This window comes from Sus scrofa, chromosome 8 (genome assembly GCF_054392235.1).
Source record: "Sus scrofa isolate SSC_HxYL_T2T_F1_AM1 chromosome 8, Sscrofa_HxYL_maternal_Yorkshire_Landrace_v2.0, whole genome shotgun sequence".
NCBI classification, from domain to species: domain Eukaryota; kingdom Metazoa; phylum Chordata; class Mammalia; order Artiodactyla; family Suidae; genus Sus; species Sus scrofa.
In genome coordinates, this window is record NC_139390.1 from 36,869,928 (window position 1) to 36,886,537 (window position 16,610).

Consider the following 16,610-nt stretch of genomic DNA (forward strand, 5'->3'; position numbering starts at 1 on the left):
TTTTTTGCTTTTTAGGGCTGAACTGGCATATGGAAGTTCCAATGCTAGGGGTCAAATCAGAGCTATAGCTTCTGACCTATACCACAGCCACAGCAATGCTAAATCTGAGCCACTTCAGCAACCTACAACACAGCTCATGGCAATGCTGGATTCTTAACCCACTGAGCAGGGCCAGGAATGGAACCCACAGCCTCATGGATACTAGTTAGATTTGTTACCACCAAGCCACAACAGGAACTTCTGCCTTTTTTATTTCTTTCTATTTATTTTTATTTTTATTTTAGGTAAAATAGCAGGAGTTAGCTTTCTCTCAATTCTGGAGGCTAGAAATCTGAGACCTATGTGTTAGCGGAGCTCTTTCTTCTGAGGCCTCTCTCCACAGCTTACTAATGATCATCATGTCACAGCCTTTCCTCTGTTTGCATGTGCAACTTTGTCCAAATTTCCTCTTCTTGTATACATATTGACCAGGTCCACCCTAAAGACTTCATTTTAACTGAATATCTTTTTTCAAATATCTATTTTCAAGTAAAGTCACATTCTGAAGCACTGGGGTTAAGACATCAATGTATGAATTTGGCAAGGACAGAATTCAGCACATAGCAGTCATGATCTTCCTTTGACTATCTATAATGAATAAAAGGAAAGTCATATACATATAATTATCTTTTAAATTCATTAAGCCACAAAGACATATATGATATTCTTATGTCAACAGTAATGATGATGGTGTTAAGAACCTTTATTATAATAATAGCAGTTAAACTTTATTAATAGCTAATCTTATTTAAATCTTCAGAAGAAAACATAATAAGGTAGTATTTCTTTCATTTTTATAGATAAGGAAACTGAAGCTTAAAAATGTTAAATGATTTGTTCAGGGTTACATGATCAGAAAATGGAAATGTCAAGATTTTGCTCTACTTCCTTGAATATTAGATGAAATTTTTGTTATTTTATTTGATATATGTATATATTGTAAAATGTTTACTACAATGTTAGTTAACATACCCATCACATCACACAGTTACGTGTGTGTGTGAGTGTGAGAAAGAGATGAGAACATTCAAGATCTATTCTTAGACAATTTCCAGTGTGCAATATAGTATTATTAATGATAGTCCTCATGCTATACTTTTGATCTTTAATACTTATTCTTACTTTTTGTTTTTTAGGGCTGTACCTGCAGCATATGGAGGGTCCCAGGCTAGGGATCAAATCAGAGCCATAGCCGCTGGTCTACACCACAACTCACAGCAATGCTGGATCCTTAACCCACTGAGCGAGGCCAAAGATCAAACCTGCATCCTCATGCTAGTCAGGTTCCTTTCCAGTGAACCACTATGATGGGAACTCAAAAAAAACTTTATTTTAATTGAAAGTTTGAGATCCCTTTGATCAACACTTCCACATTTCCTTAACCTCAGCCTCTGACAACCACCCATCCACCCTCTGTCTATGAGTCAACTTTTTTAGATTTTAGGTATAAGTGAAATCACCCAATATTTGTCTTTGTCTCTGTTGTCTTGTTCCAAGAGTAATACAGAACTAATACAACCAATTTGGAAAGCCATTTTTGACATGTACATAAAAGTTGAACATGATCATACCCTATGATCAGGCCAGCCCAGGCTTGTTTTATAGCCCACAGAAGCTCTCAAACATATTCATAACCAGGGACCTAGAAAATAGAGTATTTTTTTTAATAGTGGGGAAATAGCAACAAACGAAATACTCTTTAACAGGAAAATGGATATATTAAATTTGGTGTAAATGAAGAACTATATGCAATTAAAATTAAGGAAATCAGGTATATATCTATATAGATATAGATATATAAATATATGTCAGGAATATAAAGTGAACAAAATAAACAAGTGGCAGAGTAATATCTTCCATAAAATATACAAAATTTAAAACATGAAAGATAATGTTGTACATTCTTTATGGGTATACATGTAGTAATAGATGTGCATGAAAGAAATAAATACCAAATTAGAGGTAATGTCTATCTGTGAAGAAGAAAGAGGACTACAGTATGGAGAGGAACATTGGCTACTTTATTTATCTAACGAAGAAAATATGGCAAAATGTTAAACATTGACAAATCTGGTAGTAAGGACTTGGGAGTTTTTATATCATTTTTTTGTATTGATCTGACCATTCCTTGCTGTACAACAAACCATTACAAGACTCACTGGCTTGAAACGACAATTTATGATGATCTCTCAGTGTTGACCAGGCTCATCTGGTGGCTCTCTTTGGGGGTGACTCATCCTGTTGCAGTTGGATGGTAACTAAGGCTGTGGTCATCTGAGGACTTGACTGAGCTAGCTATGAAGATAACATTACTTCACATGACTGGCACCTCAGCTGGAACCTCTGGAACAGCTGGAGGGTGACTGGATATCTCATCTCTCTTTCACCTCCTTACTTAGTTAACGTGGATTTCCTCACAACATAATGGTCTCAGGGTAGCCTGACTTTTTACATGGCAGCTGGCTTCCCCGAGGTAAACACTTCAAGAGTTAGGCTGAAGCTGCAAGACTTCTTAAGAAAAAGCCTTAGAAATCAGTGTTACCACTATAGCATTCTATTGGTCAAATCAATTATAGGACCAAACTACATCCACTCAAAGAGGATGCACAAAAATACGATTATTGGAGACATGGTTACTGAGTGACCATCTTTGAAGACTAACTATCACATGTATATTTCTATATGTTTGAATTATTTCATAGAAAAGTTGATTAATAGTTTATATGAATGGTCTCAACTTGGTTTGGCTACACCCAGATATTTGGTCAAAAATTATTTTAGATGTTTCTGTGAAAGTACTTTTTGGATGAGGTTAGCATTTAAATCAGAAGTCTCTGAGTAAAGGCGATTACCCTTAGGAATATAGGTGGGCCTCATCCAATCAGTTGAAGGTCTTAAAGAAAAAAGACTGACCTACCCAGAGGAAGAGGGAATTCTGCCAGCAGATCTTCATATTCAAGCTGTAATTCTTCCCTGGGTTGCCAGCTTGCCAATCTATCCTATAGATTTTGGATGTACCAGCCTCCATAAGTGTGTGGGCCAATTTCTTAAAATTAATCTCTCTCTCTCTCGGTTTCTATTGGTTCTGTTTCTTTGCAGAACCCTAATTTGAGACAAGTGGTGGGGGGATAGAAGACTAAATGTTAATTGAATCTTTTAGGTATGAGAAAAATTTAATGCTGTGTCCAATCAACAAGTAAACATTTTCTTCCTTTTCAAATACTTTTAAATGTTCCCTAAATAAGTTGTATGAAATTATTATAGAATCCTAGATCTTCTGTTATCATATCTTATTATCACTGTTGTTTTTAGGATGGGTAGGTTTTTTGTTTGTTTGTTTGTTTGTTTGTCTTTTTAGGGCTGTACCCTCACCATACGGAAGTTCCCAGGCTAGGGGCCTAATCAGAGCTGTAACTGCTGGCCTATGCCACAGCCACAGCAATGTAGGATCTGAGCCATGTCTGTGACCTACACCATAGCTCACAGCAACACCAGATCCTTAGCCCACTGAGCAAGGCCAGGGATCAAACCCATGTCCTCATGGATACTAGTTGGGTTTGTTAACTGCCAGGCCACAATGGTAACTCCTGGGTGGGCAGTATTTTTGTGACAGATAAGGACTCACGATATGTGAGGACACATAAAGTTTAAACATACATGAGCCATAACTGAGGTTTTAAATCAACCACTGTATTTGATTTTTATCATTTTAATTAGCCAAATAATATATGCTCATTAAAGAAACTTTGGAGAATACAAAACACTAGCAAAAAAACCCCTCCAAATTATGCACAATTATTCAAATAAAACATATTTAACTTTTTCTTTTAAGAAAAAAGGGGGGGGGCTTAAGCCTTTGAAGAGATATCACCATTTGCGTTACAAGCTTTAAGAAAAACAGTAGTAAGGGAATATAATCAGCAATTAAATAAGCTCAAATAACAAAGATGCGAAATGTCTTTTATGAAAGACAATTCATAAATTGAATTGCATATTTTATGAAATTTTATTGTATATATTTGCATTATTTTTATTTTGTCATTTTGTTTTTTACTAGTAATATGAAGAGACCCCTACGTCACAACCAGAAGAAAAATTAAATTAGCCTAAAGGATGTGTTTTTTTTCCACTAATCATTATAGACAATAGTTTAGTCTGTCAAATTGCTTAAATTAAAAAAAAACTTTGATGAAAAGCATAAATGTCTATTATTTGTATATTTTTTCCAGTATTTTAAAATCCACAGTATAGAACCTAACACAAAAATCAGGTTCACACAAATTAAATAATCAAAGTATCACAAGTATATACTGGCTGATCATCAAACCAACACAACATTTAGAACTAAATTTTCCATACAAACCCAGGAACATGTAACATGACACTGTGGTAGTGCATTTGGTCCTCAGAAGACTATGAAGCCAGACTGCTCTTCATTACCATCTGGTGGCTACTGCATGGAGTGGCATTAACCATAATTTTAAAAGAAAGAAGAACTGCATATCCTACTTCCAAATAGAGAGCCTCAGTGTTATTGATGAATATTAAAAATACACACAGGTAAGAACCAAGGAAGGATTTTGGACTCTCCTTGCTATGAAAAGTGTACCAGAAAAAGTTATTTATTGGAAACAATCCACAATGGACAAAAGTTGAATGCTTGACACAAATGATTTATGAACAGCCTAAGACCTCCAAATCCCACCTGTTTGTTTTACAACAGAAAAAGACAATGTAATGTTTTTTCTTTTAGTGATAAATCAGATGAAGTCATTTTTCTTAATTTACTAAATATCTTGGTCATCCATGTATCATCACATGTCATTTGCCAAAGAAATATCCTTTCCTATTTTATCTACCTCATAAATACATATGTATCTTTAAAAATGTAGCTTAAATGATGTTTTGCTTGAGAAGTCTATCTTAGCCTTCCTGGCTAAAGGTTCAGTTATTCATCCTTGTAGACTTCTTGTCTACTAAGCATTTATGTCGTAGTTTTTATTCATGACTATCTGAGTTTCTCAGGAGAGTGGATGGTGCCCTATTTATCATTATAAAACCCAAGTTCTAAGCATTTAATATATATTTATGTAAGGAATGAATCCAGGAAGTTCATTGTTATTTAGGAAATTTAAACCAAAGGAAACCTCTCACATTTCAGGCTTAACGGACCTTGAAACTAGGACAGAGTGAAATTTTGGAGAAAATAAATGTTCACGTTGACCTTTTAAATTTCCCTTTCTATCTTAGAGTTACAAAGCCAAAATAGAACCCGGGAAATCATCTAGTTCTGCCACATAATTTTAAGTATGAAACTGAGGCTCAGAGAGAACATTTGACTTCCTCAAGTTTCTGCAACTAATAACCACGGGATTCAGGATTTGAACCTCTATCTTCTGAGTCCTCATCAGTGAGATTCTTATTCTACTGGTTTAATCCATGAATTCTTTTAGGAAAAATCTTAGGTCTAGAAAAATGGACTTTAAAAATTAAACTCCCCCTCGTTGCTGTGGCTCTGGTGTAGGCTGGCAGCTACAGCTCTGATTCGACGCCTAGCCTGGGAACCTCCATATGTCGCGGGAGTGGCCCAAGAAATGGCAAAAAGACAAAAAAAAAAAAAACAATTTAAACTCCCTTTTAAGGATCTGAACCCTATACTTGATCTGTGACCCAGGCTATACCTATTTACAGGCAAGTCAGGAAATTTTTAATTATGTTATAGGTCCATATGATAATTCAGTTGAACCTTAAACAATGCAATTTGAAATATGCAGATCCACTTATATGCAGATTTTTTTTTCAGTAAATACATTCTACACAGTACTACCCAATCTGTGATTGGTTGAATCTACAGATGTGGAATGGCCTCATAGGAGGGCTGACTATAAGCTATAGAGGAATTTTACACTGTGTGTGTGGGGGGGTCCGTGTCCCTAAATCCTCTACCCTACTCCATTGTTCAAGGATTAACTGTAGGTTTAAATTTTTTAATGTGCTGAAGTTTGGTACCAGCAGTTATAGGAATTTGTCTTAAGAAAACAGCAAGTCATGCATGCCAAGATTATGAGCACAATGAGCAACCAAACAGCATTAGTAATACTTTTGAAAAAAGTATTGCGTCTTTGGCTATTAAGGGGTATACATTTTAGCTGAATAGCAGGTAGTTATTTTTTATTTTTTTCTTTTTTGGCTGCCCTGTGGCTTACGGAGTTCATGGGCCAGGGATCAGATACCAGCCTCAGTCGAGACCTAAGCCACAGCTGCAGCAAAGCCAGATCCTTAAGGGAGTGGCTGGGCCAGGATCGAGCCCGAGTCCCAGCTCCCAAGATGCCGCCAATCCCATTGCGCCACAGCAAAAACTCCAAGTAGGAGGTTCTTGAGATACTCCAAATGCACCTTGTTTTTTCATCAAACCCATGTGATAAAAACAGATGATACATTCTCTTGGAATGTGTTTTTCAAAAGATATGCTGGTCAACATCCAGAACCAGTTTGCTTCTGTGAATGTGTATTTCATGGCGCATCATCCAGTATTTTCAGCTTTAGAAATTATACTAACGGCAAAAAAAAAAAAAAAAAGTTTTTGGCATTTTCAGGCTTAACATTTATAGTTTCCATAATTTTGGCATTTCCCATGGGTGTCTGGCATGTAGTTATTTGTAATTTCTGCTAAGGCATAAATATAAATAGTAGGTGCTGAGAGACCAGAGAGCAGGCAGAGCCAGTCAATTGGCTGATCTTAGCCAAGGGCAGACCTGGACTGAGGCCAGACATCAACCTGGCTTTGTGATTCCGGGGGTTAGTATCCCACAGATAGAAACTCTCCATAGGTGATTAAAATTTCAGTGAGTGCTGAAAAGGTAGCAAACATGTTTTGAGCAGAGTCTGAAAAGAACCCCATGATACTAAAAGAAATGGAACTTCAAGAGAAAGTAGCAAAGCAGTGCAAATATCCAGTATTCATAGAGACCATCAACGATCTATCTTAAATTAGTCATCTTTTGTAAAAGCTTTCCGAAGACACAGCACCAAAAATGCCTTTTTTTTTTCTTTTTTTTTTCAGTCACTGAGAACATTGCTTCTCCCTCTGGAAATTCTCTAACATTAGGAACCAATAGTTTTACAATGACTACCAAATCGTACCTGAATTTTTAAGCAGGTGAGCTACGCATATGGAACTCAGTTAACTAGTGCCTTCATTTAATTTGCCCTCTACTCCACTTATTTACAGTTAACTCTCTGCATTTTAGACCTTTCTGTACAAAGATTCTCTTCTTTTCTTTCTTCTTGTCCTTTTGTAAAAATTTTATTTGAAACTTGGAAGTATCTAAGGAGACTTTTTATATATTTTTTCAAGTCATCTAATAAAGAAGCAATACTTTCTCTTTATTTTCCACTTGCTTGGTTTAGTCAGACTATTTTTTCTGACTCATTTTGATGTTCTTCAAATGGAATACTTTCAATTGAGTTATTTACAACAAAATTATAATGAAGACTGTGTTATTTCTCTTCCTTTCCATATCAAATTATGACCATACATTTTGATTTTAGGTTGGGATTGGCTTCCAGAAATTTCATAAGACTTCCTAACACCCATAGCCAGATTCCTCATTATATTGTACTGAAAGAAAACCTGGCTCTTGGGAAATAAATTTAACATATTATGATTTACTTCATTATTCCAGAGTGTATAGTCTCATAAAGTTTTCAGTAAAAATTTAAAAAATTTATAAAAATTACCCTGTAATAATCATAAAAATATAATTCTGTGCTCTTATGGGTCTGGTACATTTACTACATCTAAACTTTGTTTCACATCATGAATACAAAATCACTCCAAAATCAAATTGCTTCACTTGGTTTTGATTACAATAACTTTAATTATGCATCAGTATGGAACCTGTAGGCAAGCTGCTTATGAACTAAGGAATTATAAAGCCTAAGCACTAAAAAGTGTTATAGCTGGGTTTGGCATAAGGGTCTATAATAAGATGTTGTCTTCAACATATTTGACTTGCTTGTAACACAAAATTTTGCCGTGTGTGAACCCAGGCAGGAACACGCAGTAAGTGGGACAAATAGAAAACATTGTAAGATGATAGATTTAAACCCAATATTCCAATAGTTACAAGAAATTTAAAAATGAATATTGCAATGAAAAGACAAAGGTTGCTGGTCTGAATAACAAAATAAAGCTTAAGTATACGGCACTTAAAAAAGAGTCCCATTGTGGCTCAGGGGGTTAAGGACCTGACACAGTCACACCACAGGTGTGGCTGTAAAAAGAAAAAGAAAAGAGAGAGTCACTTTTGTTCCAACTGTGGCCAGGTTTAGGACCCAGCATTGTCTCTGCAGTGACTTGTGTTGCTGATGAGGCTGGGGTTCAATCCCTGGCCCTGGAATATCCATAGGCCACCAGTGCAGCAAAAAAAGAAGGAAGGAAGGGAGGGAAGAAGGAAAGAAAAGAAAGAAAAGAAAAGAAAGATAAAGAAAGAAAAAAGAAAAATTCATTTTAAAAGTAAGAACACAAATCATTTTAAGGTAAAGTATATCCCCATGTTGTCACATATTGTAACATCAGCTAAAGCAAATTTTGTCTCAAAGAAGCATCATTAGATATAAAGGTAGATGTTTTGTATTGAAAAAGATATATATATATACACTCTAGAATGATATAATATTGAATTTGTTTGCATTTCAATTTATAGCCTTAAAAAAACTTTATAGAAAACACTGACAAAACTAAGATCTCTAATCATAGTGGGAGATTTTAACATACTTCTCTCAAAAATTGATGGAGCGCAAACAGACAAAATACTTAGTAAATGTATAGATAATTTTAAGAGCACTGTTAACACACTGGACCATTATAGGGGACAGCTGCACCTAACAACTACAGAGTATATCTTTTCAAGTGACATGGTACATTATCCCAACTGACCACATACGGGGGCTTAAAGCAAATCAAAACAACTCTCAAAGGACTGAATTCATACCAACTATATTTTTTGACCATTGTGAAATTAAGCTAGAAATTAAATAATACATAAATAGCCATAAAATCTTTCTGGAGAATGGAGAAAAGGGAGATGGAACCAGAGGCCAGAGGGATGGGGTGGGGGGGAGTCCAGGCATGTGAGGCTTAAGTCATCCTAAGGTGTTCATATCCTAATAGCCCTGGGAAAGCATTAAAGGATATACATCTCGGGACTGATAAAATCAAGTTTGCATTTTTAAAAGGTCATCTGGCTGTGTCTGCGGTGATGGGAAGTGAGGAGGTTAGACTGGGTGAAGAATAGTTTTGAGTGAGGAAACTCTGGAGTCCTGGAAGCCAGGCAGCAGGTGCATGCAATATGACATAGATGAGGCTGGCTTTCTGAAGTAGAACAGTGGCATGAAAATCAGGGATGGAAATAAATGGAAAGATGAGAGAAATATTTAGGTGACAGGATAAGTACTGCTAGCATTTGTTGATAAGAAATGACTCTCAGGTTTTTGTCTTGGTTAAATGCTACGGTGAGGTACCAATTGCTTAATACAGAATATAAGAGGTGGGAGGGGAGGAAATTGGTGATAACAACTACGAGATACCCAAGGGGATCCTAGAGACACTTAAGTTCAGAACAGTCTTCTGGACCTTAAATATACACTTGAGATTTTAAGTGGTAAATACAGCCATGTGTGTAGATAAGATTGCACAAAGAAATGAGTAGAAATTTTATGTTAGAAGAAGAATGGCAACTTTTAAACTTCTGATATGGACTATCATTTGGGGAAAAACAAGACACTTTTCCTTATACATAGACTTAAAAAATACTACTAATATAATTTGTTTATATAAATTTAAGGAATAACACCTGATATTAATGCATTCAACACTACTAATCAATACCACCTACTAAGCTTAACATGTCTGTGTTCAAAAGAATATCAATTTTAACATTTTTATGGAGGATGAAAAATAGAACTTGAAGGAGTTTCTGTTGTGGCTCAGTGGAAATGAACCTGACTAGTATCCACGAGGATGTAGGTTTGATTCCTGGCCTGGCTCTGTGGGTTAAGGATCTAGTGTAGCTGCCAGCTGTGATGAGAGGCCAGAAGCTGTAGCTCTGATTTGATGCCTAGCCTGGGAACTTCCATATGCCTAAACTGTAGCCCTAAAAAAAAAAAAAAAAAAAAAAAAAAAAAAAAAAAAAAAAAAAAAAAAAAAAAAAACTTGAGTGTTAATGAATCTAATTATACAAACCATGGTTAAACAGTTAAGACGAATGTAAATGTGTAACACTGAGGGTCCAGGTGATGTCAGAGGTGATATGCCAGTAAGAACATCAATCCACATAATTGTGGTTTTGCTCTGGAATTTGATTGTAGAAATAAAATTAATTGGTTAAAGTGATTTAAAATAGAATGTTTCAGGGTTGGTCCATTGGATAAGAACAAGTGAATCATGAACATCATGTGTTGGCAAACAGTGGTTGATGTAGCAGAGGATGAGCAGTCTTAAGATAGACAAAAAAAAAAGTAAAACCAACACTGCAGATTTCATCCAAAGGCAGTGGGTTTTTTTTTTAAAAAAATACATATGTGTACTTTGAAAGACTTGTTTTGTTTTTCTTTTTAGGGCTGCATCTGTGGCATATGGAAGTTCCCAGGCTAGGGTTTGAATCAGAGCTTCCGCTGAGGCTCACACCACAGCACAGCAACACCTGATTTGAGCTGCATCTGTGACCTATGCCCCAGCTTACAGCAATGCCAGATCCTTAATCCACTAAGCAAGGTCAGGAATCAAACCCACATCCTCATGGAGAAAACATCAAGCCCTTAACCTGCTGAGCCACAATGGGAACTCCTGAAAGTATTTTTTTTTTTTTAATCTTTGTCTAGGAGTTCCCATTGTGACTCAGTGGTTAATGAATCTGACTAGCATCCATGAGGACGCGGGTTCAATCCCTGACCTTCCTCAGTGGGTTAAGGATCTGGCATTACCGTGAGCTATGGTGTAGGTCGCAGAGTTGGCTTGGATCTGGTGTGGCCATAGCTGTGGCATAGGCTGGCGGCTATAGCTCTGATTCAACCCCTAGCCTGGGAATCTCCATATGCCATGGGTGCAGCCCTAAAAAGACCAAAAAAAAAAAAATACATATATATATATATATATATATATATATATATATATATATATATGTCTAGTAGCTCTCAAAACAAGACATTTGGATGGGCTTCCCAAGCCCTTGCAGATAAACCAAGAGTTATTTGCTGGCCACTGCTAACACTTTAGGTTTCTGCTTACCTCTTGATAAATGTGGCTGTTTGATTCCAGTTCTTAGTCAATCTTAGCTTTGGTACATATTCAAGGAAGCTTTCTCAGTGAGTGGTATACACTGTCTTGACCTCCCTTTGATCAGTAGCCAAGCAATGTAACAGAAAGTGCATTGGCATTTCTCTTCCATAAATCCCACAAGCATCAGGTTCACATTCCTGCCTCTGACATACTGGCTGCAAACAAAAATCAATTCTTGCTGGTCCCTCACATGAGAAACTAGAAGAAAAAGGAGTGCTCAGGTCTGAAAATATTGATAAAGTCAAAAAATCTCTCCTTTTTGAAAAAATATCTGAAGCAAGATGCATGTAAGCTTCATCGAAACACTCTGGAAGTTCCCATTGTGGCGCGGTGGAAATGAATCCTACTAGGAACCATGAGGTTGCGGGTTTGAGCCCTGGCCTCGCTCAGTGGGTTAGGGATACAGCATTGCCGTGCACTGTGGTGTAGGCTTGTATCTGGCATTGCTGTGGCTGTGGCATAGATAGGCCAGAGCTACAGCTCTGATTGGATCCTAAAAAGACAAAAAAAAAAAAAAAAAAAAAAAGGAAGAAAAAAGAAAAAAGAAATAAATAAATAAGTAAATAAATAAAACACTCTGGGACCAAGCTTCAGCTTATCATGAGGTTTATATAATTCTGGGAGAATTTGCTCCCTAGTCCTGCCTTATTCCCTGAGACCTGATTTCTCACTTATGACTTAGACTTGAACCTGAGTCCTGTTCTTATTCTCCTTGCCCAGGGAGTAGAATCCCCCTATGTATAAGTTCCAGATTCCTGGGTTAGAGCTCTCCTATTTATAGATTTCTTTGGTACAACTCTTGGCCCTTCAACTTGGACCTTCAACACTGCTTGCCTTTCAACCTCACAAGAATGTGCCCTGAGCAATAGAGTGAACACACTCTTCTTGACGTTAGGGTTCACTAAGATGTTTAGTGTTCATCTTCACTGACACCAGTTTGTTGTTGACATTTTCTGTTGTTCATGTTTTCCTCCTGGTATCGGAGTTTTTCTTACCATGCCTGTCCCTAAGCCTGCTTCCACTGCCCATTGTCTTCTAGGCTTTGCCACCTCACTGCTGCCAAATGGGCTCTTCTTAGGCTTTTCCACTGGACCCAGACGCCTAGCATCTGAATACACAATATCATTTCCAGAACTGTATCAGCACTGGAATCCGCATCTGAAGTGGAATGACTGCTCAACAGATATCAGAACTCACAGGCAGCTCAATAATTGGGCTTAAAACTAAGACACCGAATAGTGGACATTAGGAACAAAGTCTTTTTTTTTTTTAATTTTTAAGATATGATCCGATGGTTATATTACCAGAGCCACAAACTATAATGAAATATAGCCAAAAAATTATCAAGACCCTTTTACAGACTATTAGAGCAGAAAGAACTTTTAAAACTATCTAGATCAACTCCCTGTCTCCTATTCCAGTGTTCCTTTAATGATTACATAGCAGTCATTGTATGTCAGATTAATGAAGGAAATATGATAAGCCATAACCTTATTTTTATTAGTGTAAGAAACTAATCAGTTGAAATGGTGGCTCATTTCCCTGACACTATTTATTGTGGTGAAATTATCATGCATCACCATATTGTTTTTTTTTAAATTTATTTGTCTTTTTGCCTTTTCCTGCGGCATATGGAGGTTCCCAGGTTAGGGGTCTAATCGGAGCTATAGATGCCAGCCTACACCAGAGCCACAGCAACTCGGGATCCAAGCCACCATCTGTGACCTACACCACAGCTCATGGCAACGCCAGATCCTTAACCCACTGAGCAAGGCCAGGGATCAAACCTGCAACCTCATGGCTCCCAGTCGGATTCATTAACCCCTGGGCCATGACGGGAACTCCGTGCATCACCATGTTATGCTTATTATGTAGCAAAGTTCCTGTTTCTTCTTCCCCAAAGCTGCAATATTATAGTCTGATCTTTCTTTTGTGTGCATGTGTGTTTTCTTAGGGCCACACCCATGGCATATGGAAATTTCCAGGCTAGGGGTAGAATTGGAGCTGTAGCTGCCAGCCTATACCACAGCCACAGCAACAACAGATCCAAGCCACATCCTACAACCTATACCACAACTTATCGCAATGGCAAATCCTTAACCCACTGAGCGAGACCAGGGATGGAACCTGAATCCTCATGGATCCTAGTTGGGTTCTTTACTGCTTCACTACCACAGGAACTCTTATCTGATCTTTTCTAATCCTAGCTTCCCTATTACTTAACTGTTTGACCTTGGAAACATTGTTTCACTCCTCTGGGCATCATTTGCATCATTTACAAAATAAGGACAATGATAGTGCCTATTTTATAGCACTGTTAACAAGGATTAAATGTGTTAATACATGTTAAAACAATTCAGAGAGTGCCTGGAACATAATGAGCACTAACAAAGTAGGAGCTATATTTAATAACGAATATATTTGATTTTTTTTAAATTGACACTTCCAGAAAACTCATTGCCACTGATGGAGAGAAAGTCTTTCTACAGCTAGAGGTCAAAAGCTGAAAAGTGTTAAAACATTAGGGTGTTAACACATCAGTGTGAATAAGTTTTTGTCAAGGTGAAAATGAGGGCATTAGACAATTTGCAGTTTCAATGGCAAATGGAGTTCACAGGTGGCCAAGCTACCTAAAAAATGAAAGAACATGCAACATGAATGGGCAAGTTTCCAAAAGAGGATGTGGGAGGCTCAGAAAAACTTCAAAGACTTTCCAAGTTGTTGGAGGAGGTCATGGAAAGGACAGGACTCCTGGTTGACTGGGGCTTCTCACCCCCTCTCTGTTCCTGAAATGTACATTCTGCCCACCGTGTCCACACTGGGAGTTGTTTCAGTGGCAAAGCCTTGATGCGGTGGAGTGTTTTTGAGACTGTTTGGATGCAATATGTGACTGAAACCCATTAGGACCTCTGTATAAAGTTTTAAGTTTCTGGGGAGCATGTATGAAATCTACCTGTCTTGCAGCCACCCAAAACAAGCCTCGCATGGGATGTCCCTTGTTTATGAAACCTGCAGCCACCAATCCTGGGCAATCTGCCTCTTTCTTCAAGTCTCTCCTTGCCCTCCTTTACGGGGGCCAGTTTGTGAACCACTGCAACTGTGTCCATTGCTGCTGCAGGAATAAACCAGAGGTGTGATCAGGGTGGCTTTTTTTTTTTTTTTTTTTTTTTTTCGGCTTGATTGTGCAAATCCACACCAAGCCTGCAACTGTGATCCTGCCCTGGGCTGAGGGGGCTGTCATAGGCACTCAGCCCAGCTATGAACTGTTTGAGCAGCAAATACTAAGAAAGCTGGCAGCAAGACCAATGTGGGGCTGAGCCAAAGACATCTGCTCGCCTGGGGCTAAAAACGAGGTGCAGGAATGGGTAAGAGTAGGTCCCAGATGGGGCCAAATAGTTACGCTTGACTGGAAAGCAGAGCTGTCCCAGACGGTTCCCAGGGAGACCTGTTTTGGGCAAGCTTACCTGTTCTCTGTGGTGAGTGTGTTCCAACAATTTGTGTTGGGGTTTACAAATCTGACTAATCTCTGTTTCACTTTGTATTTTTAAACTGTTCCAACCCCTGGGGCAACTCATAGGTTTATACTTTCTAAGTAAAATACACTCTCAGTAAAGGAGAAAGACATACTTTTTTTTTTTTTGTCTTTTTAGGGCGGCACCTGTGGCATATGGAAGTTCCCAGGCTAGGGGTCAAATCTGAGCTGTAGCTGCTGGCCACAGCCACAGCCACAGCCACGCCAGATCCAAGCCATGTCTGCGTCCTATACCACAGCTCACCCCAACGCAGGATCCTTAACTCACTGAGCAACTCCAGGGATTGAACCTGCATCCTCATGGATACTAGTCCGGTTCATTACTGTTGAGCCATAGTGGGAACACCAAGACGTGCCTTTTTCAGAGTTTTGTGATTTGTGCTTACATCTAATTTTATATGTTAGATGAATATGGACCGATTTTCTCCCCATGATTTATATACTTCTTTCTAAACTCCTCCCAAGCCTTAAAAGTTGATTTTTTAATATTTCAAAATACAAGGGGAAAAAAACCAGAAAATTATAAAACAAAGGTACCCTGCTCCACACTCAGCTCTATTAAATACTAACATTTTGTGAAAATGTATATAGAACTTGTTTAATAAAAACATTACAGATACAATTGAAACTTCCCAAGAACTTCACTAAAATTGATATTCATCCTTAAATGTAGTTCTTTTTTCCACACATATTTGTAACATTATTTATATGCATACAAAATTATAAGTTTATTTAGCATGCTTTTGATATTTTTATATATAGTATGCAATTTGCCTTTTATATTATGTCTTTGAGATTACTGATGATTATACATTGCCATGGTAATTAACCCTAGCTTCTGTAACAAACAATGCACAGCATAATGAGACAAAAGTTTATTCCTCCCACACGTAAGGTCCAATGTCATTTACTCATTTAAATTTTGAATAGATTTCTCCAAATTCTGACTTAGGGGGTCTCAGCTTCTTCCATCATGTGGCTTCTCTATTTTAGATTTCTGGTTTTCTACTCTCATTGAAGTGGGAGAAAGAGGAAAATAAAGGTAAGTACACTAGCTGTGTAACCACCTTAGCCAAAAAGTAACCCACAACATTCTTCTTGACATCCTATTGCTTGGAACATGTCATAGTCACCCTAACTTCAAGGGAATTACTGAGTTGCAAAAATGAGAGCAAATGGTTTCAGAGCCTTAATCAGATAGTGTTGCCATTAAGTATCTGCTTTAATCGGCAGCTATTAGTCTGCTGTTTATCAATGTACTATATAAACTATGAATAGGCATCAGTTACTTTCGCAATGTTTACTCTCTCTGATTAACAAGACAATACATTAAGGTTTTTCTATTTATATGATTCTTTCTCTCTCACTCTTTCTCTCTCTCTTTTTTTTAAGGACCTCACCTGCAGCATATGGAAATTCCCAGGGGCTCGAATCAGAGCTACAGCTGACGGCCTACACCACAGGCACAGCAACAATCGATCTGAGCCGCATCTGCAAGCTATACCACAGCTCAGGGCAACACCAGATCCCGGACCCACTGAGCAAGGTCAGGGGTCGAACCCACATCCTCATGGATACTAGTCAGATTTGTTTCTGCCCCGCCACAACTGGAACTCCTCTTCTCTTCATTTTATTCATTCATTTATTCAAGATATATATTTGATCTTGAACAATGTATCGGGATTTTTTGTATATTCT

At 37.7% G+C, this 16,610-nt stretch overlaps 1 protein-coding gene across 1 annotated transcript in view; it reads right to left on the minus strand.

The window, feature by feature from the left end:
• The window catches only part of GABRA4 (gamma-aminobutyric acid type A receptor subunit alpha4), a 100,235-nt gene that overhangs the window by 71,254 nt on the left and 12,371 nt on the right, over nt 1-16,610 (minus strand). The window contains exon 2 of the mRNA XM_003356906.5: nt 11,330-11,873. The gene's annotated coding sequence lies outside the window, so the exon portion shown is untranslated. The remainder of the gene's footprint in view (nt 1-11,329; nt 11,874-16,610) is intronic.